At 42.7% G+C, this 17,231-nt stretch overlaps 1 protein-coding gene across 3 annotated transcripts in view; it reads left to right on the top strand.

Annotated features, from left to right (window-relative positions):
- Nucleotides 1–17,231, top strand: part of LOC100645014 (zinc finger protein 768) — a 54,555-nt gene that overhangs the window by 6,723 nt on the left and 30,601 nt on the right. The window lies entirely within an intron of this gene.

Consider the following 17,231-nt stretch of genomic DNA (forward strand, 5'->3'; position numbering starts at 1 on the left):
CACGATCGTTCCAACGTTAAAAGGGACTTATGAATGATTCCTTGTAAATAATCGTTTCGTCCCGGGTGTTGCGAGCCTCGTTCCGTCTCGCCGCGGACGTGTATTTCTTGGCTCGACTCGACGACCAACCATCTTTCACGGGGACCGTGCTGGAATTTTCGTCCCGTTAAATCAGCAAAGACGCCCTTTAGTTAAACTTCTTCCTTTGCCACGCTCGTTTCCGCGATGCAGGTGCCGAGGGACGATCGTACTTTTCCTCGCCTCCAATTTATAATAAATATATGATGAACGATAGTAGATAGAACGTGGACGTTACTGTTCTCAAAGATGTGCGTATGTCTTCTGAAACTACAAATAAACGCCCAGTCATTTTGACAGATTCGTCAGTTCTTTTCGTAATACGCGTGCCCAATCTATCTTACAGAAGATTCATTCATCAAAAATTCTCCTCAAGTCCCCATTGCGAGGGAAAGAGAAATAAGAGTTCACAACCTCGTCCGTCTCTTCCTTAACTGTTTCGATTCGCGTGAAATTTGATACGAATGAAACAAACAGCTTCGTTTTCCCCCTTCCAAAAATTGTTTCCCACTGCATCATTCCGTAAGATTAGAACGAAAGGATCAATCAGCTTCTCGTTCTTACCCCATGCTCCACATATCTACTGGTATTTATGTGCGTTCTCGAGGGAATCGTCGGCATGAATGAAAACGGCTGGAAAGCAAACAAACCGATCGTTCCTCGCGATTGCAATATTTGCAGCAGGTGCAGGTGTTACGGGTGCGATTAATTTGCCCCCCTCCCCTTTGATTCTCTGTATAACCCTGTAGAACGAAAGAAGGCGCGCTATCGGCTGGTAAACGGCCATTTCTGTTTCTGCTCACGCGGCGAAAGTTCAATATGCCGAGTCGCGTGCAGCCGCGGGTATTGTTATCCGCGTACGATTAAATCAGCCGCGTTCACGGAGAATCTTAAGCGCGAGCCACGACGTGGCCGCGCAAGGACGCGACAAAATAACCGATCCTGCGACGCGCAGGAATGGAAATCAGCCTTATCCCAGCCGGCAAACAGAAGCTGTCTTCTACCTGATAACTCATTTCTATCGTGACACTGTCGTCGCGACGAGTATTGTCGCGGGAAGAGGCTAATTGAATCAACAAACTATCGTGCTTTCGCTTGCGCGTCGATGAATCTTTTTCTCAACTGCTGCGTGTATTTTTTGCAGAAACGAGATGAATACAGGAAGTGCATAACATTCATATGTATATGAATTTACACGTGTTTTTTCCCTTTTTTTTTTTTTCTTTTTGAATATGTATATCTGTATAGCAATGCATTCTAACGTTTGGAAGTATGTGTACAAATCTCTCTATCGAGGTTCTATTTCAGACGCAAATTTCTCAAAATCTGCTGTCTCGTAACGTCAAATTGCACACGTGACAGGGATTACAGATTCGATTCGATAAAGATAGAATATATTCGCAATAAAGTTCGATTTGAACTCTAACTTCAGCTTGAATTTTTTACGTGGAAGATTCTCGATATATATATTAGGTATATTTTAATGTTATCTCGTTTGACAGCAGTAGCTTTGAATATTCGAATATTTAAGGCTTGCTTAAATATATAACTATTTAAGAAATCATAACGTGAGAATGGCAGATATATTTTGATTTGTACCACTTTACCTTCTACACGCTTCAAATTGATTTTCAAATAGAAATTGAGCGACTTGTTATCTTGTGTGTGTGTGTGTGTGTGTGAGTGTTCTAAGAACGTTTAAAATATCACAGTATAATTATTTCTCTGAAAGTAAACTTCTTTAGTTTAGTTACTTATATCGTGGTTTTCTATATTTTAATTGGGGGATGATTAATTTAGTAGAATTTCCAGAGGATTATTAGTTGATTCCAAACTACAGCGTTTTCGTTTCCACCAAACACATCGATGAATCTTCTTTCGACTTCTAAAAGCAATTCTTTGTTTTTCGTTCTCCTATAACGCGTCTCTCGGAATGTGATTCTGCAGCGATCAAAGACGGGAGTTAAAAAACGACGTCGATCGTCGAGCATCGACGATGGTTTATACGATTGCTGGTTAAATCGTGAGAAAGTCGCGATAAGAGCAAGTTAGAGTCGTCGAATTTGGTCGACGAAGCGGTGGCCCACGATAAACTGACCTTAATCTTCTCATAAAGTTTTCATGAGCGTTACACCGCGGCTACCGCGTCCTGTCCGACGCTGCAACTTGCGAAAACAGTGTTCCTCCGAGTGTTCTTCCTCCCCTTCGCGGCGAGAAAGCGGCGGACGTCGAGAGGAATACGGGCAATATCCTCGATGCCACGCCGGACCAATAATTTGTCGGCGGATGCAGAACACGCGTCTAATATCACGCGGATCGAGTTTTCTCCTTGGTCGCAGCATCCGATATTTTTTTTTTTTATTGTACGCATATCGAGACAGCGCCTTCACTCTGAGCCCGCGAACTCGCTTTCACTCGCTCAATTAAGCAAGCGCTTTCGAGACCAGAAATATTCTAGATATTGCCCGATTTTCGCCACTGAGCTTGATTCGGTGGAAATTTAAAAAATCTCCGCAAAATTATTGGATATTTTACATTTAATCGTGGCAACTTTCTTTTGGGTGGATTCGAAGCGATTCAACTATGAAAAAAAGGCCAGCAACTGCTAAAATCTATGAAACGAGTTTCTCCGTATGTCGAATAGTCCTCGTTGTGAATATTTTATATTTTGATTTTATTTAATGAAGCTAGCGATATTTACTGTTCAATAAATTATAGAAGTTTATTGTTTCAATTTGTTACAAATTAGTTATTTAACGGATACTATCGTTTTTCGTACTTCTAGTGATAGTTTTAATTAGGGAAACGATTCGATTTAACAAGCCTTTTTCGAGAAAAAAGTATACATCGCTTGATAAAGAAGAAACCAATTATAAGTTTCTAATTGATAACTGATAACAGGGTTTATAGATGTGGAATAATTTGAAACGTCTTTGAGTGATATAAAATTAGAGGTGTCGCAGGTTTACGTCTTTATTGGAATAAAAGAAGGAGATTTGATTAATGTAGGTAGTCTTGTCGCTTCGTACGATGGCGTGTCCCTTTCAATTCCAGATTGACTTTCAAGTGTGTTTCTGCGAATTAATTCGAATCGAAGGAAACGAGGGTAAAGCTATTCGAACAGTGGTTCAAAGTGATGCTATTGGCCGCAACGAAGTTTGCTTTCTTTACCCTGGACTTGAACTTCTCGCAGCCGTTTATTTTTTTCCAGATCGATCCGAGCGAAGCACCGTGATAAAGTCGATAAAGTTTCCGAACTGTTGGAAAGCGGTAATTGAATAATTACAAACAACGTAATGGATCGCGGTTTGTCCGGCGTTAAGAGACGCAAAATTATCCGCCAGCATTTAAACACCGGGAACGCTACGTGAAATTTCATATTAAACCGAACGAATCTCGCCCGAACAATTTTTCCGAATAATGCGTCCGTCGAAAGTTGTAACTGGTTCAAGTGGAACGCACAAGAGGGAAACGTTTAACCTTGCTGTTCAGTTTAAATCTATTTGACCCGAAATAATTTTCATTTATTCGCGGAAAAACTGGTGGAAAATCCGTTCCGACAGTTTCATCTCTTGATCTTTTTCTGGCATCTTCGCTTTGACAGGAAAAAAGAAAAAAAAGAGAAAGAAACGAACGATCAGGTGAAAAAGCAAACGGATCGAATGTCACGAAAATCATATTCGAGTGAAAATGGATTCGAGTAAATCGGCAGTGGCACGAGTTGCTGAACAAAGAAAGCAAACTGTCTAACCATTAGTATCTGATCATTGACACCGTTCGCAACTTCCAGCAGCGTTGCCTTCGAACAACTGTTCAAACACGAGTTATACAATTCCGTCAGACACGTCGGATTATGCATTCGTCGATACCTGTCCCTATCTAAATTCTAAAACATCCCATTCGGTCCTACTTCGTACAAATCGATCGGTCAGTCACATGTCTGTCGTGGAAACGAGACGTCTACTATTCGAGTCTATCGTGTCCGTAGCAATCGCAGAAAAACATCAGTCTGCGATACCTTTATCCTTCCTATCCAGCATTTGTAGCAAAACGACTTTCGTTTGCCGGTGAAAGAGCCTTTCGAGTCGCGATACTCGCAGTGTCGGAATCCCACGCCTTCGCGAAAAATTTACCCGTCCAACACCCTCGTTCCTCTAAATGTCTGTCGAAGAAATTAAGATAGCCAGACAGAGAAAAAATATACATGTAAAAAAAAATTTTGTTAGAAACGCGAAAGATGAATGAAAAAGGGAAATAAAATATTCGAGGGGAATTGCAATGGGCGGCGCGCGTCGTAACGAAGTGCAGGCAGGCGGTGTTCGGGGCATTCGAGAATCGACGGGATCGACCTGGCGACTTAAATCTGCAAGCTGCTACGGGAGGAAAAATCTTTAAAAATGCTGTCTGACGAAAAAAGCGCGCATGCGTAACCACGAGCCATTTCCTTCTTTCTCTTTCTGTCCCTGGTGCTCTCTCGCTCTCTCCGTTCCACTCTCTGTTCCCCTCAGCCACGTTCTCCCTTTTCCACCCCCCCCCCCCCCCTCTTTATATGTATATACGTACGTACGTGTGTATCTCTACGTACATGTGCACGCGTGTGCTCGTTGTGTGGCGTTTTCCTTCCTCTACGTCTCTCTTTACGCGCTCCTCGCCGCCAAAACAAATCGTAAAGACGCCTTCTACCGCCGTAATCGCGCAGTCATTTCCGAAAAATCAATGACCACTCGCCAAGCACATGATTTCCTTCCTTTCGGACGGGCTACGATAATAACTGTACCCGGGGCGCCACGAAATTTCTCTGTCGAGGCATAAAATCGAATTCGAAGATACTCTCTCGTCATCCCGCCACTCTTTCTCCATCACTCGTTTACGTTTTCGTTTTCGTTCTCGTTCTCGTTTTTCTTCTCCTCTTCTCTTCCTTCTCTTAGCTTTCCCCGTTTTTCTCGTCTCCTCTTTCTCCTTCTCACGAGTCACCCGTCTTTCATCCCCATCTGGAAGCCCTTTGTAAAGCAACGGGACACGGTCTCGTTCGTTTTTCTTTCTCCTTCTTTTTCCCCTTTTTCTTCTCTTTTTCGGGTTCAATGATATCGTCGAGGCGGGCGGCTGTGTCAAATGGGACGCTTCTTACATTGTGACGAGCCACTCGAGCGATTCCGGATCCCCTTGTCTTGGCGGGAAATCGAATTCGAAAATCCTCCTATCCTCACCGTTTTCGTTTCGTACACCCTCAAGAATCTGTTCTGCGGCTGCTGTGTTGCTTCTTCCATTGTACTATATGGCAATAAAATATTATCACTGACAATCGACAGTGCATTCGACGATACTTTCCAGACTCCGTATGCTCCGTACAATTGTTATCGCTTGTTCTTAGCTTGCCAATTTTCCCAACGACCTCCACTCTTTTTACATGCTTTTCACGACACGTAAATAGTCTATGTTCGTAATACAGCTTGCTAAATCGAACGAGAATTCATTTTGTCTCCGATCGGCAATTATCGCGCTTTAGCCTTTAGCATTCAATGAACTTGGCAGGTTGACAACGTAACTGTACCATAGACGGAAAGGGCATCGGGCACGTCCAATCTGCGGGTTACAGGTGTAGCTTTCGTCAAGATCGATGTAATTATATCGCGAATTATTCATAAGCCGATTGTTCTCTCGGTGTACAAAAGTTGGATGAAAGTGATAAGTAGCTGCCTCCTTTCCATTGATAAATCAACTATTCGCTGATTCCTTATTTACAATGAATATTTGTAATTTGCGAACGAATAATCTATCGTCTCTTCAAACTATCGAAACCACTGATCCATGATTATTTAAACACCTGCAGTAACATACGTACTCGTGAATGTATTATGTAAAATATTAAAAAATTTCCGCAATGTTAATGTATAAATAACATTAACGACGTACTTGATCGTGTCCAAGAAAAGACGTGACAGTTCTTTTTTTTTGAGCAAAGGCGTTATTAAATTCGAAGGGAAATGATTTTTCAGCGAAAAAGCAAAGGAAGGAAGGAAGGAAGGAAGGTTGAAACCTCGAATTACAATAAAGGACCGTTCCCGTCGGGAAGGAAAGGAACGAACGAACGAACGAAACAATAGAGGCAACGTCTTCTCTTTCGAAAAAAAGATGCAGATTAAGAATTCATATTCCCTGAATACGGAGGAAATCTTTGAACGCGTCTCTCGCGTAATTAGCCATTCCGTTTCTTTCCTAGAGATTCCTCCGCAAACCGCGTGATTCCGTTGACACAAGTGTCGAGCCAAGTGTTCCTTCCGGTTGTTCGTTGGACAAAGCGCGAGTAGAACGAGCACGATCGAAAGATCTGTAAAAAGATCCGCAAGAAACAACAGAGTTCGACGAACTAGAAAATTCTGACCCTTTCCTTTGCTTCTCTCTCTTGCTTCGCTGCGAGACACTATCTCGAGATCGAACTGTGCCAATTCCGCTGCCACACGTATGAAAGTTTATCGAAAATTCAAGAAATGATCTTGAGAAAGAAAGTCTCTTACAGAGGATAGGTGTCCCGAGACGAATAGGTTTAGGCTGACTGTTAACACAGACGATCCACGTTGTGACGATATTCAAACAGTTAGGCAATACAATTTGACGTCTAACGACTGATACAGATCGTAAAGGGACTGAACATTGTTGCGATTTCGCAACGGTGACACGATACAATTGATAGCTTTATATTTCTAATAGCGTAAAATTGTATACTCGTACGTATCGAGCTTTGCATTCTCTGCGATATTGCGGCGAATGTGTAGAATTTAATGGATGTATAGTTTTAATGGCAAATAGAGCAAAAGCTATAGAAAATATAGAAATGGTAGATGTATGAGGTGCCGGTACACACAAACTGTATACAACGATCTTCTAATTATCCTAAGTAATATATTTCTAATATTACGACGCACAGAAATGTGTAATGCTACCCTACATAAGATTACGAGCATCGAAGAAAACCGTTCTGCGAAGAATAACAGTGGGTTGAGCGTTGTGTAGACGACGAGGAATAAATTTCGTTTGAAATAAGTATTTTCGAAACTTCGTTGCGGCGAAGTGCACTTTGGCGACAGGACCGCGCGGAAATCTTCCTGGATGAACGATTAAGCGTAGAAGAGAGGATGGATGAGAGGAAAAACCTTATTGTCGCCGCGGTCGACTCGGCGATAAGTCGACAACCGCGTATCATGCGTGAGTGCGAGTATTCTCGATAGCTCGTCTTATCGGCTCAGTATTTTCCATGGAGAGTTTCAAGAAGGAACTTCGAACCAGTGAAAAATTAGAATTAAATGGTATTGTCTCGTTTTGCGTTTTATGGAAAATTCGCTCGATGTTTGGTGAAATTTGCCGTGAAAGTATGTAGATGTTTGAATCGTAAGGAGTACGAGAAAGAAAAGTGTTGTTCACGCTTCTAAGACGGAATTTTTTATCGTGAATTCATAGCAATTCGTCGTGTGTGCTGAACAGCTCGCCTCGTTTCACTGTCCAATTCATCTTGTTAACCGCACCGCTACGAGCGTCTATTCGCCGAAAGATTGTGGCTAACTGCGGCACGACCTTTGCGTTGCCGCGAAAAATACCGTCGACCTCTAAATCGACTATTCTCGGGGCCGTTGTTTTATATTTTTTTTCCCACTGCTGATTTTATTTGTCGCTGTTGCCCCTATTTCGGTGTCGCTTCATTAGCGGTGATTTCGAATTTATAAGGCGGGAATCGGAACGAATCGTCGCTCGATAATTCAATGATCGTTAACAGACTGGAAAAACTGTGCCGAATTTGTGTCGAATCGTTGGTACAGCGTATTGACACGGGGATTCGATTAAAAGGCTGATTAAAACAAAAAGAGAAGGGAAAAAAGGGGGGTGTAAAAGGGAGGGACAAGGAAGGGAACGGTCGGGAAAAAGGACAGATTCCCTGACTCTCCTGTCTGTTCGGTCTGGATGCGGGCGCAATTTGCAAAATCAATGAAACGCGGCGAAATATTAATGCGCCTCGAATGCTGCTGCGTTCCCGATCGAAATCTCGTTAAAGAATCATCCGGTTTACGTTGGCCGTTCGCATAGAAGAATCGGTTAATACCGCCGATTTCCCCCCGTAAAAACTGAACGAAATAATGGCGCGACGTAGACAAATAATCGCTTTATTTCGTTGTCATCGTGGCTGGCTGCGCGCGTTCAGACCCTTCTTTTCTCACTGTAGACAAGCTATTGACTCCCGATGCGCAAACAGGCCGCGATCAACACCATCTGAAAATTTAATTGAACGAGAAAGAACCGTCCCACGGGACGTTTTAAGTTAACCCTGTCTCGCGCGATTCGATGCCGCCGGGGTTGACTTATTTCGAGAGATGCTTCAAGGAAATGGAGAGACGAGAGAAGTCCGTATCGAGCGATCGATCTTCGATGGTTTTTCCAAAAATATTATTTCACATCTCGCTGCAGTCTTCAGGAATATGTTATACGCGTTTTAACGTTATATATAGAAGGTAACGTGAATCGGTCGTAACGATACTTAACACCGATAAAATTTTCGTTCCAAGTATCCTTTTGTTAAACTAGCAGCTTAAAATATGTCGTACCGCGTATAATTCTAGTTTTCGTAGAACTAGCTATGACTAACAAGGAGATGGCAAGAACTGCGAAATCTCGAATGGTTCGAGCGTACATTCGATGCTATAGGTTGACGGTGAAACAGTCCCGAATGGGTCAGAGTACATGGCTCTTTGTTTTCAAAAAAATTGATAAGCTTTCTTCATGTCTTTATAAATTCTCGTAACATCGGTATTATGTTTTTCTTGATAATAAATCCTCGCAATTTATTTTGATGAATTTTAAATTACATTTCTCCATATTTTTACACTTTTGCGGTTGAAAATTGTAACAAAAACACTTGAAACATAAAAAACTGCTCCACCACGAGCACAATTTCTCGATTAATTTTTCGAAAACAAAGAGCCACGCACTGAAATTTTTTCGAGATTGCTCTACCATCGATCTGAACCATCAAATTCATATTACAGCCAAATGATTCAAGATTTCGCAGTTCTTGTCGTCTCCTTTATGAAGTTCGATCGAAACGAACGAACATATCGAGAGAAGGATAAGATAATAAATAACGATAGGAATTCTTATGAAAAATAACGAACTGGCCTGTTTTACTCCAATAGTCCCACTATTAATAACGTATAAAAATTTAATAACCTACATTCGCTCGAATCGACTCGGCTGAAACGCGAATAGCGAAGCTCAACGAGAAAGCGGGAATTAACTAAACAGAGCAATCATCGCGATTTATTTACATGCGTAAACGTCGATCGGGAAGCACGGAGGAAACAGTGAGTTCTTTACGATGGAACCGTCAACGGAATCCTCCAATAACGCGACGTAATGGCGTGTTACCGGGCTTTCCTCGACAATAAAGTTGCGGAGCCGCCTCGTGTTTTGTCTACGCCTCGTACGCAGCGAACAGACGAGAGCTTTTTCTCCAGAGCTCCGGCTAACTCTAACGACCGATTCAATCGCTTTACGTTCCTCGTTCCAGGAACGAGCGCGCGCGCGCGCGTTCCCTTCGCGCGAGCCACACCGAAAAAAAGAAGTGGAACGCATTTCGCCATGAATAACGACGTAGCGGAACTTTCACTCGCCGTGATAATGCCTGGCTTGGTTGCCTTCGTGGATCAACCATCGATACATCTCGTGATCCGCCTTGTCGACGATCATTAGCATACGCGAGCCTTGCCACGCCGTTTGTATCGTATTGTAAAACTCAATCGTAAACGTGTTCCTCGAGACGTGTCCCTTGTTCCTTTCGATGGCTCACCCGTCATCGTTTAACATGTGTATTAACCTTGGAACATCTTGTAGGAAGGGGAGAGACCCGTTCGAATCTATTAGTTCGAAACGATTCCTTTTTATCCGGAAAATCTTCAACTCTTTAAAAGGAACTCTGGTATCGATATTAGAGGCAAATAGTTGCGTACGTATATCAGTTAAACTGCCAGAGGTTTTAATACACTCACGTTGCGTGTGTATCTCGTTGCGAAGACGACAATAGCGAAACGACAGACTGAGATAAGCTGCAGGATCGGTCAATCGAAAGAATGCTGAAAGATAGGCGTACGAATGCTATGGAACACGCTTCCTTTCAAGATTTGTAAGAAATATTTAAACGTTTCTATCCTTTTCCCAAAATGTACTATTCAAATTCTACTAAATTAGTACATACGGATTTATTAAAATTTGCGAAATATTTGCTGAAAGTACGATGCGACGAACCGATGTAGCTTGCAGAGCCGGCACTCGTTCTGATCTTCCGTATGTGATTCTATTATTCTGAAGAATTCACACACACGGGCCGCGGTTTCGAAGAAAAGATTTATAATGATCGTTGCACAACTATGAAAGTTTCTTTTCCACGATTTTCACGGAACTTACGACACCAGTGACATTCCCCATCGCGACTCGATATTTACGAGGATCGATGCCAGCATGGCAGTCCGGTTTGATATTTATTTATACGAGGATCTAGAGCGGGGGTCTTCTAATTTATCGGCGAAACAGCCGAAGCCAGGCCATATTTTTATCGCGGACGTTTAATTTCGTAGAAATTCCTTCGCCGGCAAACCGGTTGCACGCCAAAACGTCATTCAGAGACCGCGAGACCGGTCCTAGGGCGTGGGGGATTCCCCAGCGTGGACGTGCGCGTTTCTTTTTGATTGTCCCTTGCAAAAAACCTCGCGATTCCGTACAACAGGTACTGTTCCTGTTTCCTGAACGTGGAACGGGAGTCGAGCGGATCAAGCAGATTCGGACCGTACCGGGTCAGACGCGTGAAGTGCGTCGCAATCCAGTGACAGTCGTTTACAAGCGGAAAATATTAAAGGAAACTTAGATTCGAGTTATGAGAATCCTGTTTCTCCGGATGTTAACTAAAACGAAAACGACGTCGTTCATGTATCTAGGTATGTGAACGAGAAACGTCGTATCCTGTCGTTTGGTAATACAATTTAAGAGCTACTTATTTTTATCGCAGAACGTACTTTTACTATGCCGTGAGTTTCTCGATGAATTTTTTTTATCGAATGTTCAGGGGAATGGCGTGTTTTTTTTTAATAATCTCCGTTGATGTCCATTTCGCAGATTTAAGTTGTCAAAGCGTACGATTATAATCAATGGACGAAGATATATAGAATGCGTATGATACGGAAGAATGTAGAAAATATCTAAAAAGTATTTTTACTGGTATTTAACGGATAAAACAAAATGTGTGTTAAATAAAAATTTGAATCTCCATAAACATGCACAATCGAGAGCGAGATTTTTGAAGCATCGCAAATATTAGCAGACTGTTTGAGTGGCCTGGATATAACGTTATCCAGAGATAATCTAACGATATAACGCGAATCTTTTGACTAGAGAGTCGATAAAGGATTTTTTGCCCGTCGAAAAATAGCAACGTTAGCTAATAGGAAAGAGGAAAACGTATCCTGGCGCGCAGTTAAATATTTACACGCGATTCAAAATCTAACTGCGCACCAGGATACCCGAGCGATTAAAACAGCCTATAACAAGACGAAAGCCCAGTTAAATTATTCCCTGACGTGACGTCAAAGCATACCTCATATAGCAACAGGATGAAAGAATGTTATCCTTGCCGTGAAAGCAAAGGGTTGCTGAAGCACGACAATTGATTATCCTCAGACCGTGAAGTGGCTTCGAAATACCATCACCTGCTCGAACAATCGTTGTCTCATAATCTGTACCTTTCTTTTACATCAGCCGTCTTTCACCTCGTATATCATTCTTCGTACACGCGGCCCTCTAATCTCCAGTAATCATCGAATCTTCGTGGCAGACCGTATCCTTCGGCGTTAACGTTAATTAGTTGAAAACGTTCGGTATCAGATGGAGAGTACGACGAAGCCACGGAACACGGTTGGCCTGTCGTTTTCGTCTCGCCATTCGACGACCAGAAAAAACCGGATGAATTCGTACTTTCCGTGGTGGTCGGGGCAATTATTTTTGCGCAGTCTGATGTATCGCGTAGAAGGCGTGCTCGCGGAGAGAAAGCACGATAGATATAACCGCGAAATACCGAGAGCCTCGGATACCGGATATTGTAAACCGACCTTCACCGCGAAATCTGTATATCAACCTTCGGCAAGGCGACCGCGGCAACTGCGTGGCGGAAGGCGCCTCGTTTAAAATTGTACGGCCCCGTTCGCCGCCAATGTCGTCGTGCTCCAACTCACCGCCACTATCTTGCTTACGGCTTATCTGAAAATTCGGGAAAAATGCCGAGCAACCTGTTTCCCGTTAGACGAGAGACCGTTCCGCTCAATGAAGTATCGCTCGAATGGATGTTGCTAATGAGAACTGGCTGCAGATCGAGAAACGCCTCTTGCGAAACATCCGATGCCGAGGAAATATAATATAAAATCCGGCTACTGTACAAATACTGTATCGTTAATTTTCTACCGATATATTATCCTCTTTTGATTTTCATAATATATGCAAATGCGGTATATAGGATTCTTTAAAATAATTATCCTATGTTAGAGAATTTCTTTGGAAATGTTTGATAGTTTATGAAACGACGCGGAAGAAGTTTAGTATAAAGCCATTTGGAATTTTCTAATAATATTTCTATTATGGCACACGCGAGAGCATATAAGATTTTTCAATGCGATTATCCACTCTTACGAGTCTCTCGTAGTTTCCTGGAATCGCATGAGATATCACGACGTATGAAATGAATTATGCAAACGTGGATTCCGATAAAGAATTCAAAGTCATGGTTATCGAAGACGAATATTCTGATAAATCCACGTATATACCGTTTACCTTAAAAGACGAGCATTAAGATCGGATTAACGCTAGTAGAGATATTCGATTCGAACAGAAAATCAGCGGATTTATCGGCGTTGTCAGTTTATTGTTTCGATAGACATTTTCACCGGATAGTTTCCTTCTTCTTCTTCGTCGACTTTGTTGTCCGTTATCTGAGAGTTTTATCGCGTCTAAAAACACGCGCGGTACGTCATTTCTCGATAGCCAAAAGTGTCGACGCGTTGTCGATATATTATGCATGTAAACAATTTCTTCGAAACATTAATATGTATATCTAATTGATATAATTTCCATACCATTCTGCACATTTTCCCAACGATCAATCAACTCGATCGTTCCTGAGTCATACAAATTAATTCACGAAATTATTTGTTAGTTCTTGGAGTCGTTACATTTTTCTTGTTCTGTAATATATTTTACAGTCGTTTATGAAATAAAAAATTATCTGGCTGAAATAGAAAATTCGTTTAATCATCAGGAGGTATTAAATTTACATTGGCAGCAAAATCTCTTATAGATTGTAAGCCTGAAACTCTATAAAAGTATCATAAATACAAGGAACATTCTCATGACGAATTATTCATGACGAAGCAAGAAGAAGGTTCTGATATTTTTACTAGTCACATTCTTGACATTGAACGTAGATAATTTATGTCAAATTTGTTCTTCTTTAACAGGATTGTTCGTCTGCCAAATTCAAACTTAAAAAAAACGGAATTCCACACGTGTATAGTAATCGGAGGAGTCGTTTCGAAAGTCGCACCCGAAGGAAGAATGAAAAAGGAGGGAGAAGAGTCACAAATCTTTCGTTTTGCGTCCTCGCGATTCCTATTTCCGACTCGCGTCTCCTCAATGCAAATCGCGCGACTTGTTTATTGATTACAAGACACCGGTGTAAATACATAGGTATATTTATATATATGCATGCACACACGTGTATCTACTCGTGTGTATATTCGTGCAAACTCATTAACGTAATTAATGATACGGGAGACCGTTTCAGTAACAGCCGGCGGAATAAATAAGCGATAATGTTATGTAGATGCAGGCGATCAATCCTGACGTCGCGCGATAAGGAAGCGAAAAAAAGATGGAAAAGGGGTGGAAGGGAAAAAAATGAATCGTTGCTGTGCATCGTTTCTTGCCTCGCCAATCTTTCAAGTCGTCCCATTGCAGCTCCAACTTCATCGGTACGAATCAATGATCGCGTTTACGACAATTGTTCTTTTTCTTTTCGTCTTTTCTCTCTTTTCGCTGCTTTTCTTCTCTTTCGTTTCTCGTTCGTGAAAGAAACTCGAGCGAGACTAAATGGAGACTACGTAACAGAGCGGAGGACTTTGTATACATATGTTTACGAGGTAAATCCGTGCGAAAATGGCGCACCGTTTGAGGTGAATATTTGATAGGATAGAGGGGATGGATTAAATCGCCGTTGCGTTTTACGGGATCGAAAACATGATTAAAAAGGTGCGAGGTATGGAAAACCAGGCTCGTTCGTTTATATATATAATGTTACTTGACGAATGATCCATTAAATCTAAAAGCCTGATCGAATTTAACGAACGTTTCGTAACGCTTCATTTTTCTATGCCGAATTAAAACGATTCTTCGCATTGACATGACTGAGAGAATGCATCGAAATTAAAATTTCCTTGCCAAAAAATCGTTCGAACGTGGCAACGTTTTCCAGCTTTCGAGGCATTCCTCGGCGTTCAAACATAAATCAGATCGATCCTCGAGCAGCAGATTCCGTGATCGCGAGCGTACATCAGCTGCCAAGCAGCCGTATCAGAAGACATATATAACAATCGAGCGTGATGAACAGCGGCAAACTCGTTCCTTTCATTTGCGCCCAGGGAAAAAGGCATCGTTTCCAGATAGAGACGGAAAGACAGAGAGAGGATGGTTGCACGTACAATTTGGATTAATCGCTGGATCCGTGGAATCGGCCGCGATTCCACGTTAATGGCCAAGTCGTCATGGATCGACGATGATACCCTTTAACGTTCGTAAAATATAATTCTCGTTACCTTTAGATACGTACGTGTCCCGTGTAAAATATTTTCATTCGATAATTCTTCAATATCCGATACTTCCACGATTTCGAAATTGAATATCGAATAAAGCTTGCAGAGTGTAGAAGAGTGTAGTGTGGCCTGTCGATAAGAATCTTTCCAACGTCTTTCCATATCAAATTCTATCGGGTGCCATTTCAAACGGTTCACCCAAGTTTCACGTTCGAATTCATCTTTCCTAAAATCTCAGACATTCGCAGTGAGGCTCGTTGAAAATTCTTGTAATACGCCGGCAGTTCGTTTCCCGCGACGTTATTGCAACAATTAGCGCTCGCGGTCTGGCTGTCCGCGCGACGTCGTATCTTTTTCCGCTGGGAGGTTCAATAACACTTGTCACCGCCGCTGAAACGTATCGTCCGGGAACGAGCAACAAAAGCCACTGGTGCTACGGCGATACGTGTGTCTTTCCTTTTGATCGCGTGGGACCAGGGGCGGACAGGGGAACGACGAAAAAAAGCGACGAAGAAAAAAAAAGTGAAGGAAAAGAAAAGACACGAATAAACGTGAGTGGAGAAAGGGAGAGGGAGAAAGAGGAGAGAGGCCGTGTACGCAAGAAAGCGTGGCTCGATATTAATAAACGGACCCGAGCAGCGAAGATAATCCGTCGATGCGTCATCCCCGACGCAAAAACAAAAGACGGGCTGAAAGAGGCGCGCGAGTAGCATCCGCGTATGGTAGAAGCGGGCGGCGTTAGCACGGCCGCGCGGATAAACGAAAGAATGGAATAAAGAGCGAGGTAATTAATCCGATAAAACGGACACACACTTTGTGTAACGTTGCATAATGCGAATTCCATAATCGCGAGATGTGCCGCGGAACCGTTGTTTTCCTTCTCGTAATGCGACTGTACGTGATAGCCGCGATTGCAGCGGACGCGTGTCGCCCGCCGCGATGCCATTTACGGGGCCACGATTATAACCTCTGCCTCGCTCTTCCTTCCACGGACGGAGCCCTTACCCCTCTTGTCCCCTCAACGATCGCTACTTTATTTTTTTCCCTGCCGAGAAGGGATAGAAACTTAGTTTTGATCGAGAGATGATTGGACTTGAATTCGAAATTACTTTGGTAGTTCATGTACTTTGAAATTTCTTAAGAAAGATAGTAGAACGGCATGTATAGGTTGATCGAGCAGAAGTAAAGTTGGTAGAATTAGAGAGAATAAGTAGACAGAGCAGGCAAATTCTAAGCTAACCTTAGATTAACTCTATCCAAGTTAATCGTTTGCTATAGCGTGTATCTCTGGGAATCGTAGTCAATCACACGTATATGACGCTATAGAATGGTAAGAGCTGATCTACTAGTTTTCTTTCGTTTATCTACTTTTCACTAAACAGCTTCGTTCGTTCGAACGATAGATCCAGATCTTTTCTATTTCCATACAGTTCGTTTGTCATTTCTCGTATTCCGCGTAAACCATCGATACACTCGCTCTTTTTCCGGTGTATTCGAAAACTAGCGACGCCCACGAGGCGAGAAGGATGGAATACTGTCGTTGGCGCGAAGAAACGACGGAGAGAGATACGTACAGCGGAGACGGCAGAGTTTTTTGCGCGCACAGAAGGGTAGGGAGATTCGACATCGCAGATACAGTGGAACACTTCATAAATCATTCGCGCGGACGTGTATCCCCGCGTGCATCCGACCTGCATAACAGCCGTTGAACTTGCGAAGCTCGAACCGGACGTATCTGACCATGCGTGACCAGGAACGTGGTCGATTCGACGTGCTAGAAAGTGTGCACACACCGTCGATCTCTGATACAATGTTTCGCTTTGCTCTCTCTAAAAGTTGTTTGCCGAACACGCGGCGAAGAAACGCGAGTTTAACTGCGTACAGATCGTGGACTGATTAAATGCGACGCGATAAAGCAGGGTTGCTCGTGAACCAGGCAGTTTCTTCGCGGACAAATCGACCTGGCCGCGCGCGAAACGTCCGAATGATTCTTAATTAGAGGCAGAGGGAGGGTGTTTCCACTTTGCCGCGTACTACATATAAAGCGATCGTCTCGGGTTGAAATTTTACGAGCGTGACGAATCGAATACCACACATTCGTTGCTAGTAACCAGCCATGGCGCGTGTTAAGAATATGGCCACGCTTCCGTTACTGATCTAATATACCGGGTCGTTAACGTTGAGAAATTAATAGGATTACGCGTACACCTTTTACGTACGTCGAGCGTCTCTCCCTTTACTGCTTGGTAATTAAACGAAAGAATC

Source organism: Bombus terrestris, chromosome 10, assembly GCF_910591885.1.
Source record: "Bombus terrestris chromosome 10, iyBomTerr1.2, whole genome shotgun sequence".
In the NCBI taxonomy this organism is placed as follows: Eukaryota; Metazoa; Arthropoda; class Insecta; order Hymenoptera; family Apidae; genus Bombus; species Bombus terrestris.